Source organism: Corvus brachyrhynchos, unplaced genomic scaffold (genome assembly GCF_000691975.1).
Source record: "Corvus brachyrhynchos isolate BGI_N302 unplaced genomic scaffold, ASM69197v1 scaffold103, whole genome shotgun sequence".
NCBI classification, from domain to species: domain Eukaryota; kingdom Metazoa; phylum Chordata; class Aves; order Passeriformes; family Corvidae; genus Corvus; species Corvus brachyrhynchos.
In genome coordinates, this window is record NW_008237436.1 from 19,398 (window position 1) to 32,266 (window position 12,869).

Here is a 12,869-nt window from a genome sequence, read left to right on the forward strand (position 1 = left end):
CTGTGGGAGGGGCTCACACTGAAGCAGGTGTGGTATGGCTGCTGCTCATGAGAGTGGACCCACGCCAGGGAAGTTCATGGAGAACTGTCTCCCGTGGGAGGGACCCCACAGCCTCACAGGGAAAGACTCCTCTCCCGGAGCAGGGGAAGGAAATCTCGGTGATGGACTGACCAAACCCCCATGCCCTGTGTCCCTGCGCTCTTGGTGGGAAGGAGGGAGAGGCTGGGGGGTGGAAGGTGTTCTAAGGGCTTATTTTACTTCTCATTATCCTCCTCTGATTCTGTTAGCAATAAATGCACTCTGTAGCTTTAAGTTAAGCCTGTTTTGCCCTTCAAGTCTTTTCTCCCTGTCCTTATCTCAACTAATGAAGCCTTCGTTAATTTTTTGTTCCCTCTCTCCTCTGCCGAGCAGGGGAGGCTGAGCAAGTGACTCTCGTGGGTGCCTGGTGTCATGCCAGTGTCAAACCACAATAATGTGTGTGAGAGCAGGAGAGGGTGCACACAGGGACTGGGATTATTGTTCATCTGCTGAGCTCATATTGCCAGTGCTGATACAGGAGCCTCTGACAGAAAATCTTCAACAGCTGTAACGCAACACGTGGTCAACATTTAGCAATATTTCATAGAATCATAGAATAGTTTGGGCTGGAAGGAACCTTGAAAGTTCACCTAGTCCAACCCGTCTGCAATGACCAGGGACATCTCCATGTAGATCAGGTTGGTCAGAGCCCTGCCCAAACTGACCTTGAATATTTCTGGGGTTGAGGCAGCTACCACCGCTCTGGGCAACCTTTTCCACTGCCCCACCACTGTGATTTTATGTAATGTGAGTACAGAACCAGAGCTTTCTGCCAAGCTTTGGCACAGCAACTGCAGATTTTATTTCCTCTTGAGAAACCAAACTCAGACGTTTTATGTTTTCAGAGGTTGAACTGTAAAGGCTGTTCTTGAGACAAAATCTCCATTTGACCGTCTGTACATCCAAGAAGAACATGGGGGACAAAAACAACAGTGAAAAGTACCAGGTATTGAATTTTTCTCTGGAATGGTAGCATTAGTAGCTCATTCTCCTTCTATACAGGATTTTAGCACTGAATAGACTCAAAACAATGTAAGAAGCCTTTACAATTGCTGTTAAAGAATCTGATACTTCTGCGACTGTAAAGCATTCTTCGTCTGTCAGTCAAGGCTGTCACTCAAGTTCAGTCCTTTGTGATCTACTGAAGGATAAGGCTGCCTGTCCTGTTTAATTTTGCTCAAGTTAAATTATGCACTGTCTTTGCTGTCAAATCCATGAATATTTATTGTTCAGTGAATAACCAGCCCATAAAGAAAAGCCAGCTGATTCAGCTAGGGTAGGAATATTTTGCAACCTTGGTTATTATTACTCTATAATTGCCATGTAAGGCAGAGATGAAAATGACCTATTAGACCATTCAGTGCAACTTCCTACGAATTTGGGACTCTTATGTGTTAGAGCTTTATTATTAGGTGCTACAGAGAAAAAGAACCTTTCAGAAAATAACAGTACTCAAAAAGCACTTGTCACTTAATAAATTTTAATGTCAAAAAGCCAAGAATTTATCTCAGTTATTCAAATCCACATGTCAAATTAACATCCATTTAAACTAAAATTAGGTATGCTCTCTCTGGCAAAGAGCTTGAAGCACATGAAATGCTCTTAGGAGAGCTGCTAGTCACTGCTGTCACAGCAGAGCAGAGCGGTGTTTCTCTGGTGCTGTTGGTGACAATACAACTGGTGTGAAGTTTAAGGCATTACACAGTGCAGCACAGAGGAGCCAGAAGTTCAGAGAAAAGCATATACCTATATGGTTTTAGACTGCTGGTAGCTCCCCCAAAAACTTTCCATCCACCTGCTAGCTTCAGAGTGGCATTGCTGGGGAGAGACCACATGCAAGAGGCTTTCCAGGGCTGGGTTTTTGAAGTGGGAAGTTAGAGGGCACCTGCTCTGTGTCCAGCAGCTCTGGACTGAGGATGAATTTCAGTCATGAAGGAGATCTCTGCTAACTCTCTGGAGTGGTACAGTAATGAGAGAAACAAATAAAATAACTCCCATATAAAAAAAAAAAGGCACAGTTACATTTATCACCTCTGCGACATGCACAAGGAGGCTGTTAAGATGTGACATTCAGAGTGAGAAAATACACACCTCTCTTGGAACAGCAAGTCTGCTGATCTGGGGCAGGTTGGCTGGAGGGACCAGAAAAGAATTGTACATGTCTGAAGAAGTGAAGATGATTGACAGAAGAACTCCCCTAGAGTGGAAGGATCTAAAGAAGCTGCCAAGCCCACCTGTGCCTCAAAAGCAGCTGTACCTGTAGTGCTCTGTGTAAACTCTCTAAGCTGTTTTTCTTATTTATCCCAGCACTGGTGTTGCACCACCATCACTTTACTTCTAGGATTTTATTTACATTAACTTAATGTTGTTTTTTCTTTCAAAGCTTCTGCTTAAGCAATTCACAGCAGGACATTTTCTGCTCCAGGCCACAACAAAAGTGGAAATTATGGGCTGCAGCTTTGTTCTTCTAAAACCACAGAACATCCCAAAGCCCAAAGTGTCTTACAGAGGGGTGACAACTTCCACACAAAGTAATAAAGAGATTGAGTCAGTAGTGACAAATCAGCTTAAATATTTGAATGAGAGAAAGAAATAGCTCCTGAGCTCACCTGCACAATTTTGAAATGCAGCAGTGTCATCAGAAAGCATTCCTGACACAGCTGTGGAGCTAACTCGTGGGAGAGACAGAACATGCAAAATGGCAAAAAGTCATTTAAGTCAACTGACACGTCTAGATGTGTCACAAACCAGAATAGTAAGAGTGACAGAAGAAAATTAAATTTATTCAGTATACATATGTGTATATTTAGCTGTAATTATTGACTCTATGTGTCACCCATTGCATAGGAGGAATGCAAAAAACCTGTAAGGCAGTTCTGTGCATCATGGGAAATTGGAGGTGTGCAGACCATCCAGCCATATATAGAAATTCTGCTGCTGTTTTTGCAGTAAATCTGACTGAATTGTTGAAAAGCCAATGCAGAGAGTTTCCACGGAAATTAAAGGAAAAATTAAAATACTGTGACTGAAAATACCAGATGGGAAAATATAACCACACTTGAATCCTACAGAAATTAACATCTAATGTGCGTTAAAGAAGAGAAGAGCCACGAAGAAACTGTATTTTTAAAACAATTCTATAATGCTGCAAATTTCTCTATTTCTCCCTTTCCTCTCTCTATTTCTCCCCTCTTTTCTATTTTTTAAAATACTTTATTGATTGAACTAAGAGCATGATCTGCAGAAAGAGAGGGAGTTCCAGATGACATCTGGGGATGTTTGGGAAGGTTTTTGTCCTGATCCAGTGATTCACTCAGTCTGTGCAGTCCCTCAGAGGATCCGAAGTCCCATATAAATCCATATTCACAAATAAAACTGGGATTCTGCTATTGCTGGTTCACAGCAGGTATGAGAAGCAAGCAAGGGGAGCACTCAGAGGAAGTGGTGAATTTGAGCACAAGCACACCTCCCCTTCATGACGTGGGCTTTTGTCAAAATAAAAGACAATAGAGGTTTGCACCCAGGATCTTCAAAACCACCGTGGCAGCCCCGGAGATGTAAAGATAAGCACAGGTTGTACCTTGGTTCTTCAGGTTTGCAATACATGACACAGAACCACCAAGCAAGCAACCAGTTTCCCTGGGATGCAAATTGTGCTCTTCTTCTTTGTGATTGTTGGGTGTGCACTGCTCTGTGTGTGTGTGTACACAGACACAGACACATAGAGAGGAAAAGTGCCCAGGAACCAGTCAGTGTGTGCAGTGCAGGCAAAACACTGTCACCTCCCTGCACTGCCCCTGCTATTAGAAGTGCTGTGTTAATGACTAAGGGCAGGAGCTGTGCAGCTACGGATTTACCAAATCTCAGCTTTAAGGCTGTGGAAACAAGTAACCTCAGCATGGGTCTGTGACAACAAACCTTCCTTGCCATCACCACCTTCATCAGCATCCTGTGCCTCACCAGACTTCTCAGGAACACATGAAAAATTAGTTAAGAATGGTATTTTTTTGGTGCAGATGGCAACACGACTGTTCACCCTCTACATTTTTAACGTGAGTTACAGCATCATGATTTTGTTATCCCGCAGCACAGCTTTCTGAGTGTTCTGGCGTGGGAGCTTTTCAAGAAGAATTACTGTTATTACTCTTCATCTTCATGTGCATGTTACCTTTCCAGAGCTCTGCTAAGCTAGCCCGAGAACACCTAAATGGAAATTGGGTTGAAAAGCTGTTATTTGGCTGCTCTACCTGACAGTAAATTATCAGTTCGTGTATGGATTTTCTTTCCTGTTCCTCAAGATTTGCGGCTTGACTGTTGTACTGCAGGAGGGAATAAAGAAGTGTGAACCAAGGTAAAGTCTCCCTGGGAGCTCAGCAAGTGCCCCTTTTGTGAGCACACTGTCTCTCTGCTGACTTAACAACAGAAAACCAGCTCTCCCTGCACATCCCCTTGCACTTTCAAGCTGCAGCCCAAATGCACCAAATCCACTGAAGAAAAAGCTATACATCCCCCAGTTAATTCATACCTGTCATATAGGCACCAAATGTGTGTATGAAGTGACCTACATTGGCTTTACATCATACCAAGATACACAATGTATTTCTTCTCTGTGGCACTCAGATTTACATCTATGCAATTAACAGCAATGTTTAATTTAAAAAGCCAGCCAAGCAGCAGCCTGCTGGAAAGTCTTTAGCACTGTGCAATTGAGAGATGAAGAAATGATCTGTGACCTGAGCTTTTGCCCTGTTCACTCAGGAGCAGCACTTCCCTGAGAGCAGATGCAACCCTGAGGGCTGATAGAGCTGGAACTGATTAACGGGGTAGATATCGCTTGAAGCATCCACCAATTTATGTTAACTGATCTTCCTTCTAATGAAGGCATAAACAACAGAATCTGCAAGGATCCCCCCACAGGGAACCATCAGCCCTGCTCCAGCCTGCTGGAAAGCAGCAGCAGCAGAGCAGCAGGGTGCTTTCCACTTTCATGGTACTTATATGGTACACTTATACAGAATCACAGGTTGGAAGAGATCTCTAAGATCATTGAGTCCAACCATTAATCTAAAACTGCCATTTTCACCACTAACCCCTGTCCCCAGGCATTGTATTCTGATATGGCACATGGTATTTTCCATTCCAAGGTCTCACAGACATTGGTGCACGTACCCCGCTGCTCTCCCAAGAGCTGTGCAAAGGAAACTGTTGCCATTTTAAGGAACAGAACACAAAGAGGGGCTGAGAGGTTAAGGATGAAAGATTATTTTGTGGCAGATCTCCACTCCATCCGTGGCACCAGCCTGCCAACAGCACTAAGAACACTCAGAAACAGTAGCTTTCAAAAAGTGTGGTGACAACTGGTCATCCTAATCCACGCCACTGTCTCTTATGGCTCCTGGCATATGTATCTCTGTGACAGATTAAAATGTGATGCTTTTTACTTTTGACCCACTCTCTTGCAGATATTTATCAGTTGTGAGCCTATGTTAAATCAAAGGTGATCATGTTCCATCTCCTTAGTCTACTGTTTGGACCATTAGTTATGGTATATCCTTATCTTCCATTTAAACAGAACACTTACTACAACTGATTCAAAGTACAGTTTTTTCACAAGACTGAACCAGTTTTTCAACACCTGAAGTTTTCTTTTGCCAGTCCAAGGGTGACAGCTGACTCCAGGACTCTCCGGAGTCATGGTCCATGGCTTTCCTGGGGAGTCCTCCAGAGAGCCCTGCTTTCCAGAACATGGCTTTCTTGATCCTGAGTGAGTAAAGATCTTCAGCCCCAGCTGTGGAGAAGACCATGGAGTTCATGTAAATCCTTAGCTGGGCATATTTGGGGCTGGCAAGGAGCAGCTTGTGGCACTCTTTCTCAGGTCCCCACACCTAACTGGCCCTAGAGAGCACACAAGGAATTTACTATCCTCCTTCTGGGTTGTCCTCCTTGTGATCTTAATTGCCATTTCAAGATCTCAGCCCTCACATTGAATCCTGTGCTGGAGCAACCCAGCCCTGCTCAGCCGCAAGCCTTCCTCCTCCACTTGGGATTTCCTGGTTCACGGCAGCCTATGCAGAGGCAAGCAGCAGATTATGGTATAACCTACAGCTAGACACTTTGAGGCATAGAGAAAATACGCCAAAATAAAGCAGGCAGAGGGGCTGGCTGGAAAGAGAGGACACAGCCCAGAAAACCCAAGTGGGTGGCAGCTGTGGCCAGCACAACCCTCCTCATGATGTGCCAGTTTCCCACTGAGGAGCAAATAACAGTGACAAATACAGGTAAAGCTTCATTGCTAAAATGATTTGTATTGGGGGTAGAGATGTCGGACTCCTCAGTTTAATGCTGGCATGTGAAATTATCAGTTTGCAGCCTCCAGCACAGAGACAATAACTGCTGCTGCCCACATTGTCAGTGCTGTGTATTTTTAGACTCTTGTAGGCATTTGTAGTCATTTCAAAGTGCCTTGATGATTTTTTCACATGTTTTTTGTGGAAAAAAAAAAAGGCCAAGTGACTCTGCTTTTATTTCAGGTCCAGAGCAATTCTGAAGCTGCACAGACATTCCTTTTGCTTTCCATGTTAAAGACTTTGTGACGGCAACAGAAATATTTTTCATTACTCTGCCCATTTTACCATGTCCCCAAGCAGGGACATGCTGCTTAGGGGTTGCAGGATGATTTCACTCACAGGTGCTTAGGATAGGGCTGGTTTTCTCCCTTGGACTCCCTGAAGACCTACTGTCCTCAGGACAACGACAACTGCACCCAGTTGCCTTAGTTTCATTATAAGAGAAAAGCTCTGAATATTAGATTTTAGTGGGTTCACAATTCCTATGAGATCAGTGCTGAGTTGTTCAAGAAATAATGTCATTTTTCCACAAGAATCTGGAAGGGCTGAGCTGAGCCCTGAAGGTAGCTGGGGCCAAGGAGCCACAGGAGAGTTGGAGGGCAGCACTAGGCTCCTTGCAACTCACCCATTGCAAGGATGCAAAGTGGGGCCAGGAAGGTGGGGGAAAGCCCCAGCCAGGGAAAAGGGGGAGTCATGGGTGGGCGGAGCAGGAGTGGTCAATCCAACCAGCCAGGGAACAGAAAATGTGGGACAGGTCCTGTAGAGTTCAGTCTGAAAAAGAAGTGAGCAGAGACACAAATGGAAAAGGTCTGTAGAGTCCTGAGGGGCACAGATGAAGCCACCAGTCCCCTCTACTACAAAATTCAGGAGGCCTCAAAAGAAGCTAGCTGTGTTTTCATGAATAGTGTACCCTGTTTTAAGTGGTCAGCATTCCCTGATTTCCAGAAATTTAGTTTTAAATGCTAGCCCTTTTCAAGTCTTCAGAGGTTTGGAGTATGTAGCCCTAAACAGAATGTACCAGAGGAAACCTTAATTCCCCTTTAACCAAGGTCTTCTGCAGGGTTTTGTGCTGAGTGCCAGTCAGCCAGCCATTTCCAAGGGATTATAAGTATTTAGTACCTGCAAATCTATCAAAGTCCTGCATGATTTTTAGGTCACTGTTCTGTGAAAATCCTCCCATGCTAAAGGATGATTTCTGCAAGGGACACCAACACCACAACCAGCTCCAAGGCATGTCCACAAAAAGAAAAGCCAGTGCAAAGCAGGTGAAGAAGGGGGCATCAGTGCAGCCTCATGCTCCTGTTGTGCGCTGTCGTGTCCCTGCTCCAAAGGGCCCTTTCTGACCTTTCCACACCACTCCCAGGGCTGGCACGAAGCAGGGCTGCACTAGGACAGTGAACACAAGAAACACAAGAAACACAAGAAACTCTTGGCAGCAGCCTGCTGGTGGCTGCCCCAGGGCCTTCCTGGGCACCCTGGGTATGCAGCAGTTTCTCACTGCTACACTGCTAGACAAGTTTTTATTAGAGTCTTGCAGGAGCCTAGGGTTTATTACTGCCTCAGCAAAAGCATTCCCACTCTCAGCAATACCAAACCAAATTTATGGGTTAATCTGGAAGAAACAGACACTGACACCAGTAAATTCTCATCATTTGGTTTATTATATGTTCTGAACAACTTACTTGGTGACAGTATTTCTTGTGTTAGATGTCATCAGTAATTCTGTCCTCCTCATTTATCAATTAATGTTTGTAATGGAAATGGACCCAGCCAGTTTAACTCACTGAGCAACTCTGCTATGGTTGTCATCATGGCCTTTACATGTCCAGCACTGAAACTGCAATCAGTGGTAGAGATCATCCATGGTATGGCTGTCCTCTCATTCCCCAGAAACGGCCAGAAGAAAACAGCAGTGAGAGACAAAATCAGCCTCTTGTTGCTTTTAAATATCAGCCACAGCCTACAAGGAGCTGGAGAAAAGGATGTCTCTTATTAAGCTGTAATCAGTGTTGTCTTTTCTTTTTTTTAACCAAGTTTGACTAAATATCCTGAAAATCATAGCTAAGCTCCAGGATCAACAACCTTTCAGGAAGCAGTGTCTCTGCTGGAAGAGAGTCCTCTGAGTGTGCTGGAAAGACCTGAGACCACCAAGTCTGTATCACTGAGCTGACTCTGCAAAGGGTTAACCTGGGTGATGGGGCAGAGTGCACCCACAGCAAGTTTGCTGATGGCAAACAGGCAGAGGTGGCTGCTATGCCAGAGGGTTGTGCTGCCATCCAGAGAGACCACAACAGGCTGGAGAAATGGGCTGGAAGGTACGTCATGAAGTTCAACAGGAAGTGCAAAGTCCTGCACTTGGTGAAAAACAATCTGAGGCACCAGTCCATGCTGAGGGCTATCCATCTGGGAAACAGCTTGGCAGAAAAGCACCTGGGGGTCCTGCTGGACACCAAGTTGATCATAAGCCAACAAAGTACACTTAGGACAAAGAAAGTGAATGGTATCCTGGGCTGCATTAGGAGAGGTGTTGCCAACAGATTGAAGGAGGTGATCCTTCCTATCTGCTCAGCTCTGGTGAGGCCACTCCTGGAGTGCTGGGTCCAGTCTTGGACTCCCCAGTACAAGAGAGACTCCAGCGAAGGGCCATGAAGATGATGAAGGTAGTAGTGCATCTCTCCTGTGAGGAAATGCTCAGAGAGCTGTGACTGTTCAGAATAAGAGAAGGCTCAGAGGGATCTCATCAATGTGTATAAATACCTGAAGGGAGGGTGCAAAGAGGAGCCAGCCAGGCTCATTCCATTGGTGGCCAGTGTGAGGACCAGAGGCTATGGGCACAAACTGAAACGGGAATTTCCCCCTGAACATCAGGAAACTGCCACTGTGGGGGTCACCAAACACTGACAGAGGTTGCCAGTTTTCAAAAGCCGTCTGGAAATGGTCCTGGGTGATTGGGTCTAGGTGGCCCTGCTTGAGCACGGGAGGTTGGCCCAGATGACATCCGGAGGTCCCTCTCAACTTCAACCATTCTGTGACTCTGTGAACCCAATTGCTCTTAGCTCATTGCTCTTTCACATTAAAGCTTTCTTAACGATGAAGTGACATGGAGAAAAGGGGACCTCTCTCCAATTCTCAACTTCTGGAGGCAGGGAGAAGCAGCACATTCCCGTACAGTGACAGGAAATGCAAATTCCCAACATGGTACCATGTGATCCTTGGTACAGGACCACTGAGGGTGGGAACAGCAGATCTGACATGGGCAGAAAGACAGGATGTCCACATGGGCTTTTGTGGCTGAAATGCATTCCCCACCTTTCTGAGGCCATGGGAAATTCTGATTCCTGGCTCTTCCTGTAGTCAAACCAGTCTTTCTGAGTGGGAAAGCCATCTCCCAGCTCTGTGGTAATTGCTTTTGTGGTAAATACAGTTGGGGCTGAGTAACACTAAAAAAGATAGCTTTTCTGCAATTAATTATTTTCACAAGGAACTGGGATTCAGCCAAATGCTAATGAAGCCAGAGGGAAACGAGAGCTGGGCCATTCCTGAAGCAATGAAAAAGCTTTACCGGCAGTTTAGGAGCTGTATCATTTTCTTCACAAAACCAGACAGATACATCTTTCAGTAGTCCTTTGCAGTCACTTTTCACACTGGAGTTTTCCATTCCTTCTGCAAGCAGTATCACATAAATCCTGCACTAGCATTTTAATACTAAGATTAAAGACTGCCATACAGTGGGAAAGTCCAAACTAGAACCTGAAAATATTAATAAAACAAATTAAAAATGGGTTTTCGAAAAAAAGTCTGAACTTGTTTAGTGTGGAAAATAGGATGGGGAAAAAGGCAAAATAGAAAGAAACCCATGCAAGAAGGACTGCCTAATAGTTTTTAAGCCCAGGTAGAAAAAGAGATGTAGGTACACAAGGGCATGCAGGGCTGTAAGTTGCACTGTCATGGCTGGTCACAGGATAAATAAATGAGAGGGTCTAATGGGTTTGACACTACAACCACCTGCAAGAGCAGCAATGAACCAAGGCTGTGAGAACTGCTTGATCACATGGAGCTACCAGGGAATGGATAGCAGGGTGAGTGGTAGACAAGAGTCATGGACTCTAGTGGCTTGCTCTGTGCCCCAGCATCTGTCTGAACAACTCACCAGATGAAAGAAAATTTTTTAAAAAAGCCATTTCTGTCTCTGGCTTTTTTGGTTCTTGTGTATTAAAAGTTCTTTTTTGCTGAAGCCAGTGCATGCACATTGCAAAAACACTGCAGCCATTCACAGCACCGGATGTGTGTGTGTACAGCACAGCAAATTCAACAGGGAGCGTGTTAATGCTGGTGTAGGTGCTCTCATCCTCATCACACCCACTGCCATTCCTAAACATGTAATTTAATTAGTAAAGAGGTAAGCAGAAGGAGAGCACGCAGAGGAAGTGCTGTCATCAGCGCAGATGGGTAAACGATGCACAAATACACTCACCGTAACAGAACCCTAAATCTGCTCATCTCATTCCCCTTCAGGTCTCTTGTTACAGGGGTTTCCAACAGATTTCTTTCCTGACTTACTCATACGAGATGCTGAAAATGATGGAAGAGCTGATGAGAATGGGGAGGATGAAGAAGATGGAAAAACAGTCATACATCTCTGAATCAGAGACCAATACCTGTCTGCTGGCGAGTTATGTTTTTGTTCATTTGCTACTAAGAAGCTAGAAGTTAGGTTTTTTTAATTCAATTTTTATTTTATTGGTGGTTTTTGGGTTTTTTTTACAAACAAGTCAGGCAATCAGGAGAACAAAGCAAGATGGTGATGAAGAGACAGCTGAAATCCATAACAACCTCGTTCCTGCTGGGGTCAGACACTGCTCAGGTCACTTCACCTGTGCTTTAGCCCATCTTTGTGTAAGGTGCAACCAAAGCTTTCCTCGCTGAAGTGGCTTGATGTTTTATTGCTATAAAGCAACTTTATCTCAGGGCTTACATTTAATAACTGCACAGGGAGTTATTTAACAACATTAACAACAGCAATGACAGCATTATCAAATCAACGTGTGCTTTTCCTTAGAATTCAACACTTTTCAAAGGAGGAAGATAGTGAGGCCGCTTTAGGCTCAGCCTTGTTTTCCCCCTCCATGTCCTGCCCTCTCTGGCCTTAGATCCTGGACCAAACTCTCCAAGCAAAGTTGCTTTTCTTGTTACTTTAAAGACATCTTGAGAGCAAGCCTATTTTTCTGCTTATATTTGTCCAACCTGCTCATTATTTATTCAAGAGGACCTTTTCCTACAGCTTACTGTGTTCAGAAGGGAGAACTTCCTGCAGAATTCCGATTTCCTCTCTTCTATTTAAGCTTGTGAAGTTGTTACTGTAACCATTAATAACTGGTTAATGGTTCCCTTGGGGAAAGGAGTCCTGATCTGACATCTCTTTTGGCGCAGAGGTGCTATGTGAAACCTACCTTGGACTTGCAGGTTTTAGGGTTCTCCTGGCTCCAGCTGTAGGCTGGGGTGGGTGCTGGTCAGACCCTGGCATTCCTCTGAATGACTGAGGCTTTTCGCTCTCTGGGATCCTCCAGCAAACTGCCCTCGTGGCCCAAAAATCCAAGTGCCCTCTCCCTATAAAAGCAACCTTCATGTCCTAGTTTCTCTCAGCCCTGCATTTGGGTCACAGCAATGCCTTGCAATGCTACAGGCTGGGGGAAGAGAAGCTGGAAAGTGGCTGAGAAGAAAAGGACCTGGTACAGCAGCTGAACATGAGCCAGAGTATGCCCAGGTGGCCAAGAAGGCCGATGGCATCCTGGCCTGTATCAGCAATAGTGCGGCCAGCAGGACCAGGGCAGTGATTGTACCCCTGTACTTGGCACTGGTGAGGCCACATCTCAGATCCTGGGTTCAGTTTCGTGCCCCTCACTACAAAAAAGACATCGAGGTTCTGGAGCGAGTCCAGAGAAGAGCTTACACCTCACCTTACACACACTTTCTCAGCGCACCTGTCCCACCTGTGGGTACCTGCACCAGCAGAAGCAGATGAGTACAGGCATCTTCCACCCAAACCACCCTTCCAGCAGCTTCTCGTTGAGCTGCTGGTTTAAACTTTCTCCCTGTAACATGGCCTTGGCCAGAGTAGTGTTGGCCAGGTCCCTTTTACAGCCCAAATTTGCCTCCGCTATGGACATGAAGAAAGCAGCATGCTATCCAAAAGCCTTGCCCACCTCTTGTTAATCCCTAAGATGATGATACACTTAAAAAGCTCCATCATCTGTAAAGAGAATGATCAAACAAAGGCTTCGGAGTAAGTTAGTTGTGGCACAAATTATTGGCAGATGTATCAGGTTTTTAAATCCTCCTGCCATAGTGAGAGGATAAAATTCCCAACACAAATGACAACTCTCCAGCAAGATTCTGACATAATTACTGTAATTATATTGTCTCTGCACTCTCTTATAACTCAGT

The 12,869-nt window shown here is 45.0% G+C and overlaps 1 long non-coding RNA gene across 1 annotated transcript; it reads right to left on the minus strand.

Annotated features, from left to right (window-relative positions):
- Positions 1–8,067: 8,067 nt before the first annotated feature.
- LOC108445982 lies at positions 8,068–12,863 on the minus strand. Its single transcript, XR_001861078.1, has 2 exons — positions 10,900–12,863; positions 8,068–10,175 (listed from the first exon to the last, which is right to left on the minus strand). It is a non-coding gene; the product is annotated as an uncharacterized LOC108445982 (long non-coding RNA).
- Positions 12,864–12,869: the final 6 nt, after the last annotated feature.